This window comes from Macaca mulatta, chromosome 1, assembly GCF_049350105.2.
Source record: "Macaca mulatta isolate MMU2019108-1 chromosome 1, T2T-MMU8v2.0, whole genome shotgun sequence".
Lineage (NCBI taxonomy): Eukaryota > Metazoa > Chordata > Mammalia > Primates > Cercopithecidae > Macaca > Macaca mulatta.
Window position 1 is genome coordinate 13,405,863 of NC_133406.1, and position 20,858 is coordinate 13,426,720.

Here is a 20,858-nt window from a genome sequence, read left to right on the forward strand (position 1 = left end):
TTGTGGCAAAGTTTGGCTCATTTCCAAAGTAAATTCAACTGCTCTTGCCAAAACTTCTGAAGACTGATAATAATGAACTAGTCTTTCATTCTCAGATTTTTATTTTGTTAAAATAGCTATAAAAGTCCTTGGAATCCAGTTCCAAGAGTAAATAGAAAAGACTGTCTTTTCTGAGACTTTTAGTAAAAATTAACCTATAATTTTCATAGTAGTTGATATAATCTAAATACAAATGAGTCATTAGGTAACTTCATTATGTAGTTTCCATACACAATTTTCCACACAGTAGTAGTTTATTACAACAAAGTAAGAGCTACTTACATGTGTTCCTACGTGGATATGAATTAGACATTCCATTTTGTTTTCCACAATGGTCTGGAGAACAGGGTGAGGAGGTAAAATGCCTCACAGCCTGAGGTGGAGACCGGAAGAACAGCTGTTTTCCACCACCCTTTCCACCATGTGCATTTTTAGACCCAAGCATTGTTCTCTGTTCCCTGCTGCAGGCATTTCAAAGCCAGCTTCAGCCCCACCTCATGGATACATGTGCTCAGTGGTGCTGCTCACTGCTTTATGTTTAACTGGTAGTCTCTGCCTGAACTCTGTGTTCTCCTGAACTTTAAATTTCCTCAGTTATTACAATCAATTATTTGGAATATACTTAATGTTGGACAATCTTTCTCTTGTGAACATCTATGAGTTTCAAAAACAAAAATCATCAGAGCTGAATCTGAGAAATAGAACTGTTTTAGTCAAAAACAAGTTACGATTACGAGGTACTGAAAAAATGTGTGATTCGGCAAGTAATTCCAAAAGAGGAATTTTTTAAAGATTTTGAGCAATGTGTAATATCACTGGAATAAGGTAGATTAGGTACTTAGGAGAAACGAAGGAAGAAAGCAAGCAAGCGTCACAGGACGAATGGACAGGTACCTGTCTCATTGTTTCTTTTCTTGATTTTTTGTTTGTTTGTTTGTTTGTTTGTTTTCGAGACAGAGTCTTGCTCTGTTGCCCAGCCTGGAGTGCAGTAGTGTGATCTTGGCTCACTGCAACCTCCACCTCCCAGGTTCAAGAGATTCTCCTGCCTCAGCCTCCCAAGTAGCTGGGATTACAGGTGCGTGCCACCATGCCTGGATAATTTTTGTGTTTTTAGTAGAGATAGGGTTTCACCATATTGGTCAGGCTTTGTCTCAAACTTCTGACGTCAGGTGATTTGCTGGCCTCGGCCTCCCAAAGTGCTGGGATTATAGGCATGAGCCACCGCACCCAGCCTTCTTGATCATTTTTAGAAAAACTTCCCAACCCCAAATAAACGACCAAGTCCTGCTTGCTTTTCTTTGTGTTTGGATAACGTCCTTCACAAAGTGAAGCCACACTGGATGATCTGCAGTTACACACTTTCCTTGGCGTGAACTTATTTCACTCCCCCAAAGGTTCTCTTAACTCTTTTCTTGTCCTCCGTTTTAGTAGATTACAGTTCTTCCTTATTTATCTCAGGATAGTCCCTTATACAAATATTAAAACAAGAGTGAAAATGACAGAGTTGTGTACACATGTCCTGCCAGAAATGACAAGCGTTCCTTTTAGATCCACTGAGAAAGGCTTGTTTAGAGCCCTATTTAAGACCAACAGTTCATTATCATTCAGGGACAAATTGTGCCAGAAGCAACCCGTCTCTCTTTCAATCTGGTAATTTTTATATTTTCTCTGTGCATTAAATCACTCCGTATTAGACAATATTTTGCAGTTTTTATTATCCTGCTATCAACTGATGCTTGGGAACTTTTTATCGAGGAATAACATTCAAAAGCTAAGGCTGTTCTTTTAGTAATTTCCTTCCTAAGTGATGCCACTCATATACCAAACTACCTTTGCCAAATCTTCAAAAAAAAATTAAATTTAAGCAAGTCAATGAGTACATGGTTTTCCTTGATGTCCCATTAAACATGGAGGCATGGTTGCTCATTCTTTTAACATTTTTGGGCTTCTACAACATACCAGATACAAAGATTTATAACAGAGAATCTGCTCTCAAAAGAACTCCATGAGAAAGGAAATGTAAAAGGAGAACTGTGACACAACCAAGTAAATTTTATAATAGAAGCAGCTACGTATCAGGGTGACTAAAATGGGAAGAGGTGGCAGTCAGATTAGGTTTCCCAAAGATATTAAAGATATAGGAAAATCTTGGCCGGGCGCGGTGGCTCACACCTGTAATCCCAGCACTTTAGGAGGCCGAGGCAGGTGGATCACCTGAGGTTGGGAGTTTGAGACCAGCCTGACCAACATGGAGAAACCCCATCTCTACTAAAAATACAAAATTTAGCTGGGCATGGTGGTGTGTGCCTGTAATCTCAGCTACTCGGGAGGCTGAGGCAGGAGAATCACTTGAACCCAGGAGGCAGAGGTTGCAGTGAGCCAAGATCACACCATTGCACTCCAGCCTGGGCTACAAGAGCGAAACTCTGTCAAAAAAAAAGATACAGCAAAATCTTGAAGACAACAATTTACCAGATTTGGTCAAGGTAGAAGGAAACCAGTAGTGCCAAGGCTCAAAAGGTATAAGAAGGCAGGGAGTGGAAGTGCTCAGTGTCTCAGGGACAGAGGTGGAAGAGGCGATCGGGGGAAATGAGTGTTAAACTATAATGGGAACTTCTGCCTCTGTCCACTTGGGGAAAACTGAGATCAGACTTACCCTGCTATCAAAAACAACTGGGAAACGCGATGATCTATGAGGCAATGATTTTCATTGTGGAAGGCAGACAGCACAAGATATGATGCCTGAAAGAAGGGAAATGAACTGAGTAAATCGTATTGTTTTCTCGGTTTTCTGTACTTAAAAGGTAGCTACAGTGCAGAAAGATCCAAACAAGAGCACAGAAATCATGCTGAGATGAGGAAATGGAGACCAGAGCTTGGGGGAAACTCTGAGAAACTGGAATATGTGGGGCACAGAATACCATACAGTAGGTTGCTGCTCAGCAGCAAGGAGATCCAGATTGAAAACAAACAGAAATCATCAGAGCTGAATCGAAAACCAGAACTGTTTTAGTCAAAAACAAGTTATGGTTATGAGGTACTGAAAAAAAAATTGTGATTCTGCAAGTAATTCCAAAAGAGGAATTTTTAAAATATTTTGAGCAACGTACAGTGTCATTGGAATAGGGTAGATTAGGTACATACTTGGAAGAAACGAAGGAAGAAAGGAAGCAAGCATCACAGGCCGGATGGACAGATACTATGTCTCATTGTTTCTTAATAGTTTTTAGGAAAACTTTCCAACCCCAAATAAACCACCAAGTCCTGGTTGCTTTTCTTTGTCTTTGGATAACGTCTTTCACAAAAACGAAGCCCACATCTGATTATCTTCCCGTAGAGGGTAATGCCTGTGGGTCCCATGGAGGCTCTGGCTAAATACTAAGCTGTATGTGCATAACACAAAGCTCCATGGGTCTGAGCAAAGAATGTACAGGCAGCTGTAAGCTGAGCAATTCTCGGAGCTCACAGGGGATTGAGATACATCTGAGTTCCAACCCACCAAAGGGAAGAGTTCATTGAACACACAGGCATTCAACTGTGACCCCAGAAGAATCACACCCTAGTAGGAAGGCTAAACTAGTCCTAGAATAAACTAATCCTATAATAATGGCTATGAGCCTTTAAGACAACCATCAAAAGGATCAAACATCTGTAAGTACCTTCCAAAACAAAGTCCCTATTCTTTAAAAGAAGAGAGCATCTACTAGAAATACGAAAATTAGCTGGGTGTGGTGGTGCACGCCTGTAGTTCCAGCTACTCTGGAGGCTGAGGAAGAAGAATCGCTTGAACTGGGAGGCGGAGGTTGCAGTGAGCTGAGATTGCGCCACTGCACTCCAGCCTGGGTGACAGAGCGAGACTCCGTCTCAAAAAAAAAAAAAAAACCTAGGCACACAACGGTGTATATTTACAATGTCTAGCATCCAATCAAAAATTGAGATATATAAATAAATAGGAAATGTGACCCAAAAATGTGACACAAAATAGGTGAAAACTGTTGATAAAAACAGAACAAGAAGGAAGGAAATGAAAGAATTCACATACAAGCATATTAAAATAGTTATTAAATGCCCTCAATATATTCAAAGGTTTAAAAAGGAAACAATAAATTTAATGAGAAAAAATGGAAAATTCAAAAAACTAAACAGAACTTCTAGAAATAAACATTGAATATCTGAAATGATTTTTCTGTCACACCAAGCATGTGAATAAAGAAAATTTTACTGGCTAGGCTTAACAGCAGATTAGACACTTCAAAAAAAAGGATCAGTGAACTTGACATTGCAGCAGAAACTGTCCAAACTGAAACAGAGAATAAAGAAATTCCTAATGAACAGAGCTTCAGTGACTTACGGTACAAAATCAGATGGTCTATAGAAAAAATAGATGCATTACATACCCAGGAACAGGATAAAGATCTGCAGATTTCCTTTTTTTTTTTTTTTTTAAAGACAGAGTCTCACTCTTGTTGCCCAGGCTGGAGTGCAATGGTGCGATTTCTGCTCACTGCAACCTCCACCTCTCGGGTTCAAACAATTCTCCTGCCTCAGCCTCCTGGGTAGCTGGGATTACAGGCGCCCACAACCATGCTCAGCTAATTTTTTGTATTTCTTAGTAAAGATGTGGTTTCACCATGTTGGCCAGGCTGGTCTCAAACTCCTGACCTCAGGTGATCCACCCACCTCAGCCTCCCAAAGTGCTGGTATTACAAGTGTGAACCACCGCGCCCCGTCTGAAGATTTCTTCAGAGAAAGTATGCAAGCACAATGAATGACATCTTTAAACTTCTTCAAGGTGTCAATCTAAAAAAACTCCGTCAAAACCAAAAGCAAAATACTTATATTCAGAAAAACAAAAACAGACGATCACCAGCCAATCTGTATTACTAAAAAAAGGTTAAAAGATGTTCTGCAGGTAGAAGGAAATGATATCAGACAGAAATCTGGATCTTCAAAAATAAACGAAGAGCATCAGAAATGATAAAAATAAAAGACTTTTCAAAATAATTTCTAAATGTTTCAAAAGAAAATTGACAGCTTAAAGTAAATTAATGTTCTGCGGGGTTATTACATATGTAAAAGCGAGATATAACAAAAATAATACAAAGGATGGAAGAGGGGAAATGGAAGCACGCACTGAAAAGAATCTAATAGTGAAGAAGTGGTCTGATGTTACTTGAACGTAGTCGATGGAAAATTAAAGATGCATTTTATAAACCCTAGAACAAAGAAACAGGAAGAAAATGAAGGTCAATACTTGAGATAAAATGGAATACTAAAGTATACTCAGGCAAGAAAAAAAAGGAATGAAGAATAGGACAAATAGAAAACAAATAACAAGTTAGTAGTTTTAAACCCAACCACATGATAATTACATAAGAAGTAAATGATCTAAACATTCCAATTAAAAGTAGAGATGGGGCTGGGCGCGGCGGCTCACGCCTGTAATCCCAGCACTTCGGGAGGCCGAGGCGGGTGGATCACGAGGTCAGGACATCAAGACCATCCTGGCTAACATGGTGAAACCCCGTCTCTACTAAAAATACAAAAGTTAGCTGGGTGTCGTGACGGGGCACCAGCTACTCAGGAGGCTGAGGCAGGAGAATGGCGTGAACCCGGGAGGCGGAGTTTGCAGTGAGCCGAGATTGCGCCACTGCACTCCAGCCTGGGCGACAGAGCGAGACTCCGTCTCAAAAAAATAAAAATAAAAAAAAGTAGAGATGGGGTTTCACCATGTTAGCCAGGACAGTCTCGATTTCTTGACCTCGTGATCCTCCCGCCTCGACCTCCCAAGGTTTTCCTTCTTTATCCCTAGTCATATTCTTTGTTCTGAAGTCTTCTTTGTTTGTATCTATATAACCACTGCAGATTTCTTACTATTAGTTGTCAAGCTGACAGATTGTCAAGCTGAATTTTAAAAAGCAGATCCAACTCTGTGCTGCCTACAAAGATGGAGAATCCCACTTTTAAGAATAAAGATACAGGCCGGGCACGGTGACTCACGCTTGTAATCCCAGTACTTTGAGAGGCTGAGGCGGGAGGATCACCTGAGGTTAGGAGTTTGAGACCAGCCTGGACAACATGGTGAAATCCGGTCTCTAGTAAAAAGGCAAAAATTAGCTGAGCGTGGTGGCGGATGCCTGTAATCACAGCTACTCGGGAGGCTGAGGCAGGAGAATCACTTGAACCTGGGAGGCAGAGGTTTCACTGAGCTGAGATGGCAGCATTGCACTCCAACCTGCGCGACAAGAGTGAGAGTCCATCTCAAAAAAAAAAAAAAGATACAGATGGATTTAAAAATTAAAAGGATATAAACACATATCAAGTAAACACTAATAGTAAGAAATCTGCAGTGGTTATATAGATACAAACAAAGAAGACTTCAGAACAAAGAATATGACTAGGAATAAAGAAGGAAAACCTTGGGAGGCCGAGACGGGCAGATCACGAGGTCAAAAGATCGAGACAATACTGGTCAACATGGTGAAACCCCGTCTCTACTAAAAAGACAAAAAGTAGCTGGGCGTGGTGGTGGGCGCCTGTAGTCCCAGCCACTCTGGAGGCTGAGGCAGGAGAATCGCTTGAACTCGGGAGGAGGAGGTTGCAGTGAGCCAAGATCGCGCCACTACACTCCAGCCTGGCGACAGAGGAAGGCTCCCTCCTCCTCCGCCCCCCCGCCCCGCCCCAAAAAAAAGAAGGAGAGGGAAAACGAATACCCAGGGTCCTGGTGCCAGACTTTACACTACTGCAGCAGTCCTGGGTGATGTCCAGAGATGAACGGAATCAGAATTACCTGGAGGGCTTGGGGAATCACAGGTTGCTGGGCCCCACCCCCAGAGTTGCTGATTCCTTAGGTCTGGGTGGGGCCTGGGAGTCTGCATCTCTAAAAAGTTCCCAGGTGGCCGGGCGCGGTGGCTCAAGCCTGTAATCCCAGCACTTTGGGAGGCCGAGACGGGCGGATCACGAGGTCAGGAGATCGAGACCATCCTGGCTAACACGATGAAACCCCGTCTCTACTAAAAGATACAAAAAACTAGCCGGGCGAGGTGGCGGGCGCCTGTAGTCCCAGCTACTCCGGAGGCTGAGGCAGGAGAATGGCGTGAACCCGGGAGGCGGAGCTTGCAGTGAGCCGAGATCCGGCCACTGCACTCCAGCCTGGGCGACAGAGCGAGACTCCGTCTCAAAAAAAAAAAAAAAAAAAAAAAAAAAAAAAGTTCCCAGGTGACACGCTGATTCTACTGGTTTTGGAATTCACTCTGGAACCACTGGTTGACTGACCTCTCTCCTGTTTAAAATGGACATAATCCTATCTTGAATGATAGTGTAACAATTCGAAAGATAAAATAAGGAAATGAGGCTCTTGAAAGTGTAGACACTGATTTTCCTTGTGATTGATTAATTGAGATTGGGATTTGGGATAAAAGGAAACCTAGGATTCTGCCTTAGCCAACCAGCCCGGGTCAGGAGGTGGGCAGGAAATGCAGGAGAAACAGATTTTGGGGTGAAAACAATGAGCTCAGGTTTGAGTTTACTGAATTTTCAATGCAGTACTCATATATCTTTCTCATTTTTAAAAGTCTGTGCGGTGGACATTGACTGGCTTAGTCATTTTGCCAAGGTTTAATTTTGTGCCTTAAATGGGCACTTGGGAGCTTTGTAAAAATTAATGTGTTTGCTGGCCCCATACGGGCCTTTGTGATCTGCGCGTTTGCATCCAATCTGGCACTTGGGCTCCGAGAAGGTACACGTGTGTGTAGGGCAAAGATCCAACCAGTGGGGCCAGGATCTGAGCAACAAGCGCTGTGTCCTTTGTGGCAGGGACCGCTTGCGGACGGCGGATGAGGATGAGGCGCCCAGATCTTCTTGAAATATTTCCTAATCGTTCATCATGATGTTATGTTGTTGTTTTCACAAACGGAATTAATATTGGCCTCCTTTTCTACAAATCTTGCCAACACTGGCGTGAAATGTTTTCGTTGCTTCTCTATTCCCAAGGTTTTGTATTATTTTACCAAGTCGGAAAATGGACGGTGCTTAAACTGGTTTTTCCCTGAAAGGACGAGAGCTGTGATCACTAAGATGTTTTAAAATCTCCAGCGCAAAAGCCTGCGGTGCCAGGGACGAGGCCTGGAGAGCAGTGGCTCCCAGAACCGGGGCGCGAAGGGCGCCCCCCGCCTCCAGCACGCGCCCCCCGCCCTCCCGGCCTCGCTCCCCCGGGAGTGGGGGCCTCTCCCGCCCCGATGCCCGTCACTCAGCAACGTCTAGGCAGTCTTCGCCCGGTTAGTGGCAACGCGGCCGCGCGAATTCGCACAGGTGTTCCGCGTTTCTCCGCCGTTCCCCGCCTTGGCGGGAGGCGCCCGAGGAGTCCCTTGGTGCAGGGCGGGAAGAGGCCCGCGCCGCAAAGGCCCAGGCGCTGGAGCTCACCTGGGCGAGGGCGGTACCTGAGGCTTCGGGGAGACCACGCTGACCGCGGCCCGGTCCCCAGACACCCCCCCCCGCGACCCCGGTCCCGCCCCCAGATCCCTCCAGTGATTTTTCCCCCCCGGCCCCGCCCCCCAGGCCCCTCCAGTGATTCCCCCACGGCCCCGACCCCCACGCCCCTCCAGTGATTTCCCCCCCCCCGGCCCCGGCCCCGGCCCCCACCCCCCCCAACGGACCCGGCCCCGCATCCCAAGGCCCCTCCAGTGGTCCCCCGGCCACACGGGCTCCGGACGGGTGGGGCGGGCGCGCGGCCCTTTGCTGGGTCAGGGGGCGGGGGTCCGAGTAGGGGGCGGGGGTCCGAGTAGCGGGCGGGGGGCGCAGGCCCGGGCTGGGGCGGGGGCGGGGAGCGCGGGAGCCCCGGTGACGCAGCAGTGACGTTGGTGGCAGCGGGCGGGATTTCCCGGGCGAGACCCCGCGGCGGAGTGGGCGCGGCCAGCGTGGAACGGGGGCGACGAGGGTCGCAGGGTCGCCGGCTCCCCCTTCCCCCGCCGGGGCCCCCACGGCACAGGGGGCCGAACAGAAGCCCCCAGCGTCCAGGGCCGGGGGAGGGTCCGCCTGCACCCCCGGGCCCGCGTGGTCCGGCCCTGCAGGGCGGGAGGCGCGGCGCGGGGCGGGGCCGGTGACGGGACGCGGAGACCCCGCGGGCGGCGGGAGGGGCGCGAGGCGCGCGTTTGCACCCGAGCCCGGCCCGCGCCCCGCTGCGGAGCGATGCCGCTCGGCCTGGCAGCCCCCCGCGAGCACCGCGCTGGAGACGAAGCCCGCGCGTGACCCCGCTCCGGGTAAGTGGGCGCCCGGCCGGAGCCCCGGGTGTCCGCGGGGAGAGCCCAGCCCCGGTGCAGCCAGACGCGGAAGGGAAACTCGGGGAGAAAGTCTCCGGCCAGGGAGACGGCTCTGGCCCGGTGGGGTCCTCACGCCACCAGCTGCTGCACGCGACACAAAGACCTGTGGATCTCTCGGCCTCCTCTCCCGGGACCTCCCGCTGGGCCCCGGAGAAGCCCGCGCGTGGGTGTGGACAGCCCCCTCGGAGCGCGTCCTGGGGCTCCCGGGACTGGGGGCGCCCAGTCCCTCCGGCATGAGGCAGGCGGGGGCTCGGAGGTCCCCTCTTCCATTTGTAGGTCACAGAGCGTTTGTTGTTCTCCCAGCGGGGACGTCCCCCGGGGAAAAGGACCACAGTGGCAGGAGATGGCGTGGCCGGTTGGGCGTTTTCTTTGGGGAAATGTTTCTGGCGAGTGCCTGAGGAAGCCCTCCCGGCTCCCCAGCAGCCCGGACGCCGCCTCGGGAGCACTCGGGGTGACGGTGGAGCCACCGCAGCCGAGGTGGTTTTCCTCCCCTCCTTGATGGCGTCTGTCCCCGAGGCTGGTGCTGAAATGTGCTTCGCTCGCCGCGCGCGCCCGGCAGCACCCGGGGAGCTTTGTTTGGCTTGATTTTTAAAATTGCCTTGGAAATAACGCGAAACGGCGGGAGGGTGAGGTGAGAAGGAGGACAGAGCGTGGTCGGGAAAGACTCCTTAATGTAAGATTTGCTTCATTTCGAGTATTTGGGGCTAAGGTGTTAGGAAACCCAAAAATGTTAAAGTTTGATCAAGTGATAAAGTGGATGATGGACGCCGGGCCTCCCACCGTCTCCCCGGCTCCCGCGGCTGCCGCGTCTCTCCTCTGCCCGTCGCCTCCCAGGACTGTCAAATGCTGGCACCAGGCCCGTGCCTCTCAGTTGGAGCAAAAGGCCGCCTAGGCTGCGCCGGTGTTCTCCATTAAAACGTGCCAGTCCTGTCGTCTGCTCATGAGTGAGGTGTGCCGCTTCCCACAGTGGACGGGAAATTCGCAGCGGCGAATGCCTCACAGTAGCCATGGGAGACCTGGGCTCTGCGGCCGGCTTCTGGATTCCTCCCGCAACTCCTTTTCCTGATTTTTGTATGAGGCGGGGGAGGGGAACCAGCCGCCATCTGATCTGGCCCTGTTCCCTGCAAGAGGCGACTGGGGAGACCACTTAAGTTGATAAGTGGAAAGCCTTTTCCAGCCCAGAGAAACAGACAGAGTACCTGAAAACTGGATTGTTTTTTAAATGTAGGGTTTGCTCAGTGACCAGTCATCATAAGAGATGACTGTGGCACTTAATAAATGGTAGGTGTTAATGCAAATGCAAGGTTTACTGTGATGCCTTGCTTGTTAATGAGCAGCCTCTCCATGGGGTTAGTTAGGCTGAAATGATTATTTAGGACAATGGACTTCCTGTTGGCACCCATCCCCATGCACAACTCCGGTCCTCATATGCGCCTTAAAATAAAATTGCCCAAGGAAGCCAGTGGAGGATGTAGGGCTGGCTCAGAAACAGCACAGCAAAGGGGTCATTCCCAGCAGTCCCGTGGTTGGCATTTCTCATGCAAACTGATGGTGGAGAAACCAGAAAGAAAAAAAAAAAAAAAAAAAGCTTTTCCTAGATTCACTTTACAGTTTTTAAAGCAAAAGCGACAGTCCCTGAAGTCCCCCAATAGTCAGTGCATTCTTTGAAATGGTAGAACATCAGGTAGGAACATCGCCTGTAATCCCAGCACTTTGAGAGGACGAGGCGGGCGGATCGCTTGAGGTCAGGAGTCCAATACAGTCCTGGCCAGCATGGTGAAACCCCGTATCTACTAAAAATGCAAAAAATTAGGCGGGTGTGGTGGTGCATGCCTGTAATCCCAGCTACTTGGGAGGCTGAAGCACGAGAATCGCTTGAACCCAGGAGGCAGAGGTTGCAGTGAGCTGAGATCGTGCCACTGCGCTCCAGCCTGAGTGGCAGAGCGAGACTCTGTCTCAAAATAAATAAACAACATGAGGTGGGAACGTGGACTCTGACCCCTGGGGAAGCAAGAGCCACAGCTGTCTCGGGAGGGCAGGAACACTGTAAAATGTGTACAATGCCCCCTCCCCCCCAGACCTACACGCCCATACCCACCCTTGCCACAAAACTACTGCTTATGCAGAAAGCAAAGACTAAGGTCTGTAACCAACAATTTGTTCCTTTATTTATAGCTGCATCTCACTATGTCACTATCACATTTTTCTTAGTTGGTCTCAGTTTCTTCATGGACGGGGGAGAATGCCTAATAATGTATATCAGAAGATTGCCCCTTTCTTCATGGAATTTTGAAGCGGTTACTTTACAATATTACCTGATTTTTGTTCTTGAAGCACCTTTTGAGGATATACTGCTATCTAATCTTGCTGGGTTTCCTTTTTTAAAATTTGGTATTTTTATTCATTCTAGATATACTCAGGCATACAGATTTGTATTATTCAAGGTAGAGAGATTATTTGTTTCTTTTTTAAAACCAGAAACCAAAATTTAACTCCTTGAATACAGTGTAAGTACTACATAAATATCTTATCAACAGTGGATGGCAAGCATATTTTAATTGAAAGTCAGAAGAGCTAAATGAGTATCAGGAAAGAAAAGGAGATTGCAGGGTAATACTACTGAAAGATTGAAAGAAGCTGGTTAAAAACCTCTAAGAATAAGCCAAAGACAGTTAATAAATGATCAAAAGTAAAAACACAAATGAAATTTTCATTTTAGGAAATGTTAAGAAATAGAGGCGAGAAAAGCTGCTGAAAGAAAAAATCACTGCAGAGAAAACAATGGATGCTTAAAAAGAGATCAGTTCAGTGAGGTTGCTGGAGCGTTCCAATTTCCCCTAATTGCCAAGGAGTTTTTGTTAGGCTGAAGGGTGGCTGGTGGGCAATCAGGTTCCCTGCCGGAACTTGGTAGACAGAATGACAGGTGCCATGCAGGTAAGGGAAAGCCGGCTGTGTGGAAGACGCGGTGCTCATTGTGGAATGAGCCCTGGGTGCCCAGAAGGAGTGAGGAAGTATAGGGAACTATGGAGGAACTGTTCATCTCCACGGCCCTGAGGTTTGTGGGCCACCAAAGGCCCAGTCTCCAAGGATCAGATAGGGCAAGGAGCCCAAGTTAGTGGGCAACAAGGGGAAAGAAGGGTGATGCTTGGGCTGGATGTGTCATGTGGATGATCTCCTTTGATAGTCACAGGCTACCTGCCAAGTTTCTAATTTGCAAAACAACAGCAGTGATGGCTTGTGTCTTCTCCATCCAGGAGTGTTCTGTTCTTGTATCCTCTCCGTCCAGGAGTGTCCTGGCAGCGGGTGTGGTGGGTGATGGGAACCTTTTTTAACTGATGGAGGAAAAGCATGCACAAATGACAAGTGAAAGCGACAGAGATGTGTGGAAGAGAAGAAGGCAGAGAAATGTCGAGAGACTCACACTCAGGAAATGTGGAGAGACCCACACTCAGGAAATGTGGAGAGACCCTCACTCAGGCACTGCACACGGGCTCCTTTCCCAGGAGGATTTGTTTCTCTTGCTTCTTAGATTTCTAAAACCATTTCTCTTTGAGTTGCTGGGCTGGCTGTCTGTGGTGTGACACGTGTGCTCTGAGGCCACGGAAGGCCCTAGAGATGGAGGAAGCACTTTAAATATCCCTCTGGGCCAGATAGATTGTTTCTCCACCGACACCCTCTGTGCACGAGGCGGGGCAACAGCCACGCTGGATCATATGAGCTGGCACTAACTGTGCCTTTATGCCTTTCTCATCAGTGCCTGGACCTCCTCCCGGTGCCCCTGCCTAATGGACAGCTGTAAGGCCTTGTCTTCTGTGCCCTCCCTTTGGGCTCCAACAAAGAAAGAGAGGCAGGGCGATGAAATAGGAAGAAGGAAAACATTTTTAACTCTTTTGAACATTCTTTTTTCTTTTTTTTGAGATGGAGTTTCACTCTTGTCATCCAGGCTGAAGAGCAATGGCATGATCTTGGCTCACTCCAACCTCTGCCTCCTAGGCTCAAGCGATTCTTCTGCCTCAGTCTCCCAAGTAGCTGGGATTCCAGGCATGTGCCACCACGCCTGGCTAATTTTGTATTTTTAGTAGAGACTGGGTTTCTCCATGTTGGTCAGGCTGGTCTCGAACTCCTGACCTCAGGTGATCTGCCCGCCTCAGCCTCCCAGAGTGCTGGGATTACAGGCGTGAGTCACCGCACCCAGCCTAAACATTCTTATTCAAGCACCTCCACAACTACAGCAGAAAAACTGTTCACATGTTCCCCCAAATTCCAGCACCCAAACTCAACCTTGTTTCTTCTGGTGTCCCACCACACAAAGAGGTAAAATTGAGAGATTTCTAGCAAAGCAGTGCCCATGTATGAAAGCTAAAGAGGAGAAATGAGCTTAGGTGGCAGGAAGAAAACAGCAAGAGACTGTTGAGATTGGGGTGGGAGGCAGGGCAGGGCATGAAGGCTGCTGAGGGCTGAAAGCAGGCTCTTCTCCACGATGGTCCAGTAGGCCTCTGTGGCTCAGGTCCAGACACTGATGGACAGGAAGAGCAGATGGGGTGGTCATGCCCCATGCTGGGACTCTGTCTTCCCAGAGGGTCAGGCTCTCGGAGGCCAGAGGCCAGAGGTCGGGCAGCAGGACAGGCATCCTGGCTTTATGGCTGAGCCAAGTCATCAACACACCTTGGAAAGGGCCATGTGTTACCCTTCCACACCCACACGTCCACGTGGGCCCTGGGGTCTCTGGCAGGGTCGTCCTCATCAGTGGTCTCTGTCTTCCCACAGCTCCCTGTCCATAGGAAGGTCCAGCTACACCCAACAACTGGGTGAGGAGGCTCCTGGATGTCTCTCCAGCCCTATCTGGGGAGCCATCTGCCCTGCCCTGTGGCGCTGGGGTACCCGCCCTGCACAGACCCTGCATGGAAATTTCCAGCAGGGCCTTTCCGCTGCCCCTAGCCTGTGGCCGACTAAACCAGCATGAGTCAGTCCTTATTTGGTTTTAGTTTTCCTTCAGAAATCTTGGGAAAATTCTGTTTTCTCTGTGCCCCAGTTAACTCTGCATATCACTCAGAAGCTGCCCCAGTCTGAAGGTGCTTGTTTGTTCCCCCGTCAGCTGTGAGGCCACATGGCAGGGTGCTAGGGGGCTGCAGCCTGGTTAAGGAGACCCGATGACTTCAGTCTACAACGTGCATGTGTTTGACGGGGTGTGCGGGGGAAGAAGGTGTTACCAGGACGTAGAGACACCGTCAGGCTTGCTCATGCCCAAGGGCAGTGGTGGGCCTGGAGTGTGAGTGTGGAGGTGGCCGAGGAGGGCGTCTTGGTGGATGTGAGTAGAGAATTCCAACATGTTGACCTCAAGGGAAATAAAGGGGAACTGGCAGTGTTGCTGGCCACTGAATTCTCTCTGGACCAGGGTGAAGTGCAGATCCAGGGCGAGGCCTTCGTCGGTCTCACACGCTCCCTCCCACTGTGGCTGAATTTATCTGATGGAGACAGAGTCACTGGCCTCTTTTGCTGATCTGGACCTCTGGGTGCCCGGGTCCCCATCACCCACTGCTGTCTCTGGAAGGCTGTACCCGTCAACCTTTCAGCAGGAGTTTGGCATTTCACTGCCATTCCCCTCCACTTGGTTGATTCTGTAGAATTGTGCCTTTTGGGACTGTCTTGGGCAGACCTTTCTGTGTGTGCTCCATCAACAACGCAGCAAGTGTGCCTGCAGCCCCTGTTCTGCCATGTCCCCGCCTTTTCGGGTTTGCTGTGCTCACTGATGGATGGTCCAGCATCCTCTGAACAAGTTTCTCTTTAGACTCTCTCCTTGTGCTAGAGTTTGTTGCAGTCAATAGTGTCTGAAAGAAGCTGATGGCTGGCTGGACCCAAGCACGTTTTTATTCAACAGAAATTTTGTCGTGGATTTGCCATCCTAGGGTTCTGCTGATCTCACTGTGGATCTTCCTGGTGTTTTTAGTTTTACTGTCCATTACTGCTCCCTGCCACCTTCCTTTTCATTACTGGATGCTATGGAAGGACTTTTTCAATACAGATATGCTGCTGGATGCGATAGATGTGTTCATCAAAGACTGTATGTGAAACATCCAGCAATAGATGCGTTCATCAAAGACTATGTAAACCATACATTTGTGAGGCGTTCGTTGACTGCATGTGTGATAAGCACCCGCAATAAATACATGCATCAGGTGGTTTAGGCACTGGCGACAGAGAAACAAATAAGATATGTCACACACTCCAGAGAAGTCAGAACCCAGAGGGGGTGCGTGTGTGAAAACAGCCCACCTACCCTGGGTTAGTGCACAGACAGGGAGAGCGTTAGTTCTTCCCGAGAGCAGTGCAGAGAGGGTGTGACAACAGAGGGTGTCTTGAGCTGGCCCTGGTGAGCTGAGGCGGGGTTTTCAAGCCAGGCAAATGAGAAAGGGCTTTCGGGGGGGGGGGGACCCAGCATGGGCCCAGGGTCATGAAAGAGGAGTGGAGAGAGCAGAAAGGTTGATCAGAGCCCGGGTGTGAAGGTGGGACTGACCATGAAGAATGGGGAATCCAGGGCGTTTGTCTGGCAGAGGCAGCAGGCAGCAGGCCCGCCTCGGCCCTCTGGCTGTGACTGCTGTGTGGGGAAGGCCGGAGGCGTGGGGCAGGAGGGGAAGGACAGGGAGGCTGGCTAACATCCGAGGGTGCCCCTGCCCTAGTGTCAGTAGGGGCGGCTGTCTGATCAGAAACGGAGGGGCAGGGAGAGGCTGGTGTCTGGGAAACCAGGGTTTCCAGACTGAGCATGGATGGACGAGGGGTAATGTAACCTGGTTTTGTGAATGAAGCTAGGCAAGTAGAGAGAGGGTGTGTGACTTGCCAAGTCAGGAGGTGACATCCAGGGGGCGTGTACGTGCAGAGCTGAGCAGAGGTCTGGCTGGACCCAGGCTAAGCTACACGGGTGAGATTGCCCGGAGTGATCCAAGGTGTGATGACAAAGCAGGGAGGCCTGCGCCTCAAAGAACACACAGCAAGTTTAGGACAAAACAAATATCCTTCTGTAAGAGGCACACCCTTTCTTACACAGACTTTCATGCACTGATTTCCTTAAAGGAGACCCCTCCCCCACCCTGCCTTCTCCCCGGCCCCCTGCCCCTCCTGCCAGCGTCTGCAAAACCACAGCCAACCCGCCACCACCTTGCCTTCCTGGATGACTCATTCTTTCTGCATTGGAGCAGTTGCGGTTCTGCCTCTTGTTGACGATTCCTTCGTCCCCCTGATGCTTACAGATTGGCTGGGATGCTGTTAGCACCGTGTCTCGCTGCAGGCCCACGTCGGGGAATCGCAGTGTATCGTCCTTCCGTGCATGGGTCTCTACTGAGAGGGAGTTTCTGTTCTGTGCTTTGCTCAGTTGCCCCCGGTCACTTTTTTCCCACCCCCAAATGACAGTGGCCTCGAGGCAGGAGGGCTGGCCCTGGCCCTGCTTCACAGTAACTAACTGACAGCTTACCCACGACACCTGCACGGGAAGGGGGCCAGGGCTCACCCCGCCCCTGCCCGGCCTCCCTTGGGTTCTTCCACCCCGCGTTCTCCTCGGACCTCTGTGGTTAGCTGTGAAATCCCCCTGCGGTCTGGTTTTCTCTCCTTTTCCGCACAGTTCTTACTGTGTTTCGTTGCTTTTCCGCACCGTACTTTCGAAGCTCTAGGGCTACGAAAACGCAGGCAGTTGCGGGCGGGGCGGGGGGAGTGAAAAATCCCCGCCCTCGTAGAAGTTCTGGTGGAGGAATCAGACCAAAGATAAGAAGTCAGAAAATCAAAAGTAGTTTAAACAAGTACATGAATAAATACGCATTTAAGATATAGTAAGTGCATGACAGAAAAATAAAACAAGGCTGGGAGGTAGGGAATTCCGGGGAAGGGGTGGCTCGCACTTTAAATAGGCTGCTTGTGGGAGGACCTGCTGTGTTGATTCGAGGTTAAGGTGACCTCCCAAATGAGCTCATCTGATGCACGTGGAGCCAGCAGGTGAGCGTGTTGGTGGAGTCACAGATTATTTATTTATATTTTTAGGTGGAGTCTTGCTCTGTTACCCAGGTTGGAATGCAGTGGCACCATCTCAGCCTCCCTAGTGGCTGGGATTACAGGTACCCACCACCACACCAGCTAATTTTTTGTATTTGTAGTAGAGACAGGGTTTCACCATGTTGGCGAAGCTGGTCTAGAACTCCTGACCTCAGGTGATCCACCCACCTTGGCCTCCCAAAGTGCTGGGATTACAGGCGTGAGCCACCACGCCAGGCCAATTATTTATTTGTTTACTTTTAGAGGCAGGGTCTCTCTCTGTTGCCCAGGTGGAGTGCAGTGATGTGATGGTATTTCGTTGCAATCTTCAGCTCCCCAGCTCAAGTGAAACTTCCACTTCAGTCTCCTAAGTAGCTGGGACGACTGTTGCCCACCACCATGCCCAGCTAAATTCTTTTAAAATTGTTTTGTAGAGATGGGGTCTCACTATGTTGCCCAGGCTGGTCTGGAACTCCTGGCCTCAAGTGATCCTCCCACTTCAGCCTCCCAAAGTGCTGTAATTACAGGCATGAGCCACTGCACTCAGCCTATAGATTAATTTATGCCCAACTGCCTTCCTGACAGAATAAGTTTTTGGCTCTCCCCTCCCCTCACCCCTGGCATATAAGAAAGCTACATTAACCAAAAGGAGCTAGTGTAACTCAAGGTAGAGGAAGAGACAGAGATTCTTTTTGCAAAATGACACGCGAGCGGTATCCCCTTCTCACTCCAAAGTGGGCCTCTTCACAGCCTGGCTGTTTTGTGGGTGCTCCACCCATCCAGGGACTAGGGCTTCTGGGCCCAGTGACCTCTGACCCGCCAGGCACCAAACAGCAACAAAAGGGAGGGAGAGCTCTGACCCCCCGGGCAGTTTGACCCTTCCTGGAGCCGTACAGCGTGTGGTGGCCCCAAGAGACTGGATCAGAGACCCTCAGGTCCGAAGGCCTGGGGGCTGATGAAGTAGAGAGGCCGCCTTCAACTCCACCCTGCGGGGATTCAGGCAGGCTCGAAGTCTCAGCTTGGCAAGGACTGTCTTATGTATTCGCCTTGATGTGTGGTCTGGCAGCTTCACAATGAGTCTATTGAATGATGTGTGTATCCTTCCTTCTGTTTTACACACCTGCTTTGAGAACCATTTACTTGTAGCACAGTCTGTGTATACAGTCTAAGGTAGATGCGGCAGTGGTTCCCACACCTGGCTGCATACATTTTGGGCAGTTCTTAAGATACCCCTTGTGGGCGTCACCCCCTGGACATTCTGATGTAGTGGGTCTGGGCTAGGGTCCGGGAATGAGTCTTTGAGTTTTGCAGCCACCAGATCTGAGAGACATTGAACCAGGTGATTTCTGTGGGTCCTTCTTCCTGATATCTGATTCCCCCCAACCTTCCTAAGCATCCCCAGGCTCCTGTGTCCTGTGCCCCCTCTCCCTCTCCTCGTGGGGCTGTGAGGGTTTGACCATCGTAAGCACGATGTGCCTGCAACACCAGGTCTCCCCCCAGGCTGAACGCGTGGATCTGTCCTCCCCTGCTTGGGGTGAAAGACAGCTTTCTCTGTGGGAAAACCAGCTACCACCCTGAAGAGCTGCCTCTGCCGGAGCACAAGACCCCCACCTAGAGACTACCCCCGACTGCTCCCCCCCCACTGCTCCCCCCCCACTGCTCCCCTCCCCACTGCTCCCCACCCACTGCTCCCCTCCCACTGCTCCCCCCCACTGCTCCCCTCCCACTGCTCCCCTCCCACTGCTCCCCCCCACTGCTCCCCTCCCACTGCTCCCCTCCCACTGCTCCCCTCCCACTGCTCCCCCCCACTGCTCCCCTCCCACTGCTCCCCTCCCACTGCTCCCCCCCACTGCTCCCCCCCACTGCTCCCCTCCCACAGGCAGCAATGGCAGCTCTGAGGTTCTGGGCATCCCCAAAGGACACAGACCTACCTTCACCCGTGAACCATCCAGGAGACATTTGACAGCGACTGTGTGCCATATCCTCGGGGTAGGAATGCAAAGATAAGTCAGAGGTTATCCCTGCTCCTGAGGCATTTACAATCCAGTGAGGGAGACAGACGATTATGACACAACACGGGGCAGGGCACGGTGGCTCATGCCTGTAATCCCAGCACTTTGGGAGACCAAGGCAGGCAGATCACCTGAGATAGTGAGTTCAAGACCAGCCTGGCCAACATGGGTGAAACCCCGTCTCTACTAAAAATACAAAAATTGACTGGGTATGGTGGCGCAGGCCTGTAATCCCAGCTACTCAGGAGGCTGAGGCAGGAGAATCGTTTGAACCCAGGAGGCAGAGGTTGCAGTGAGCCAAGATCGTGCCACTGCACTCCAGCCTGGGCAACAGAGTAAGACCCTTTCTCAAATAAAAATTTTAAAAGCACACAACGTGGAATTAAGAACAGCTCCCACCTTAACACAGCAGGACACCAAGCCCGGCCCAGAAGGACAGGGATGGCCTCTGGAAGGAGGTCTCATGGTTTGGCCAGATGGAAGCATCAGGGCACAGCCAGTGCAAAGCGAAAGCCTTCCAGGCTGGGGACTCTGTTTGAGCAAGTGAGGATGATTCTGGCTCACATTTATGAAGTGCTTCCTGCAGACCAGGCTCTAAGTGTCTTATGTTGTATGAACTACTTATTCCTGAAGACTACTGTGGTAGGTAGAATCATGGTCCCCAAAGATGGTCACCCTCTAATCCTTGGAACTTGTGAATCTGTGAATCTTACACAGCAAAAAAGATTTTGCAAACGTGATTAAGGGAAAGATCCTGAGATGGGGAGGTGATCCTGGAACACCTGGAGGGCCCAATGTCATCACAAAGGTTCTCGTAAGAGGAAGATAGGAGCGTCTGAGAGAAAGATGGGGGATGCTGCTGGGCTGGCTTTAAAAATGCAGGAGGACCCATTACTGGGTATATACCCAAAGGATTATAAATGATTCTACTATAAAGACACATGCACGCGTATGTTTATTGCAGGACTATTTATGATAGCAAAGACTTGGAACCAACTCAAAGACCCATCAATGATAGACTGGATAAAAAAAAAAATGTGGCACATATACACCATGGAATACTCTGCAGCCATAAAAAAGAATGAGTTCTTGTCCTTTGCATGGATGAAGCTGGAAACCATCATTCTCAGCAAACACAGGCACAGAAAACCAAACACTGCATATTCTCACTCATAAGTGGGAGCTGAACAATGAGAACACATGGACCCAGGGAGGGAAACATCACACACCGAGGCCTGTCAGGGAGTGGGGGGCAAGGGGAGGGAGAGCATTAGGACCAATACCTAATGCATGCAGGTCTTAAAACCTAGATGACGGGTTGATAAGTGCGGCAAACCACCACGGCACATGTATACCTGTGTAACAAACCTGCACGTTCTGCACATGTATCCCAGAACTTAAAGTAAAATTTAAAATAAAATGCAGGAGGAGCTACAAGCTAAGGATTGCAGATGGCCATAGACACTGGAAAAGG

The 20,858-nt window shown here is 49.9% G+C and overlaps 1 protein-coding gene across 1 annotated transcript in view; it reads left to right on the forward strand.

Moving 5' to 3' along the window:
- Positions 1 to 9,184: 9,184 nt before the first annotated feature.
- The window catches only part of GNG4 (G protein subunit gamma 4), a 94,511-nt gene continuing 82,837 nt past the window's right edge, over positions 9,185 to 20,858 (forward strand). The window contains exon 1 of the mRNA XM_028849531.2: positions 9,185 to 9,296. The gene's annotated coding sequence lies outside the window, so the exon portion shown is untranslated. The remainder of the gene's footprint in view (positions 9,297 to 20,858) is intronic.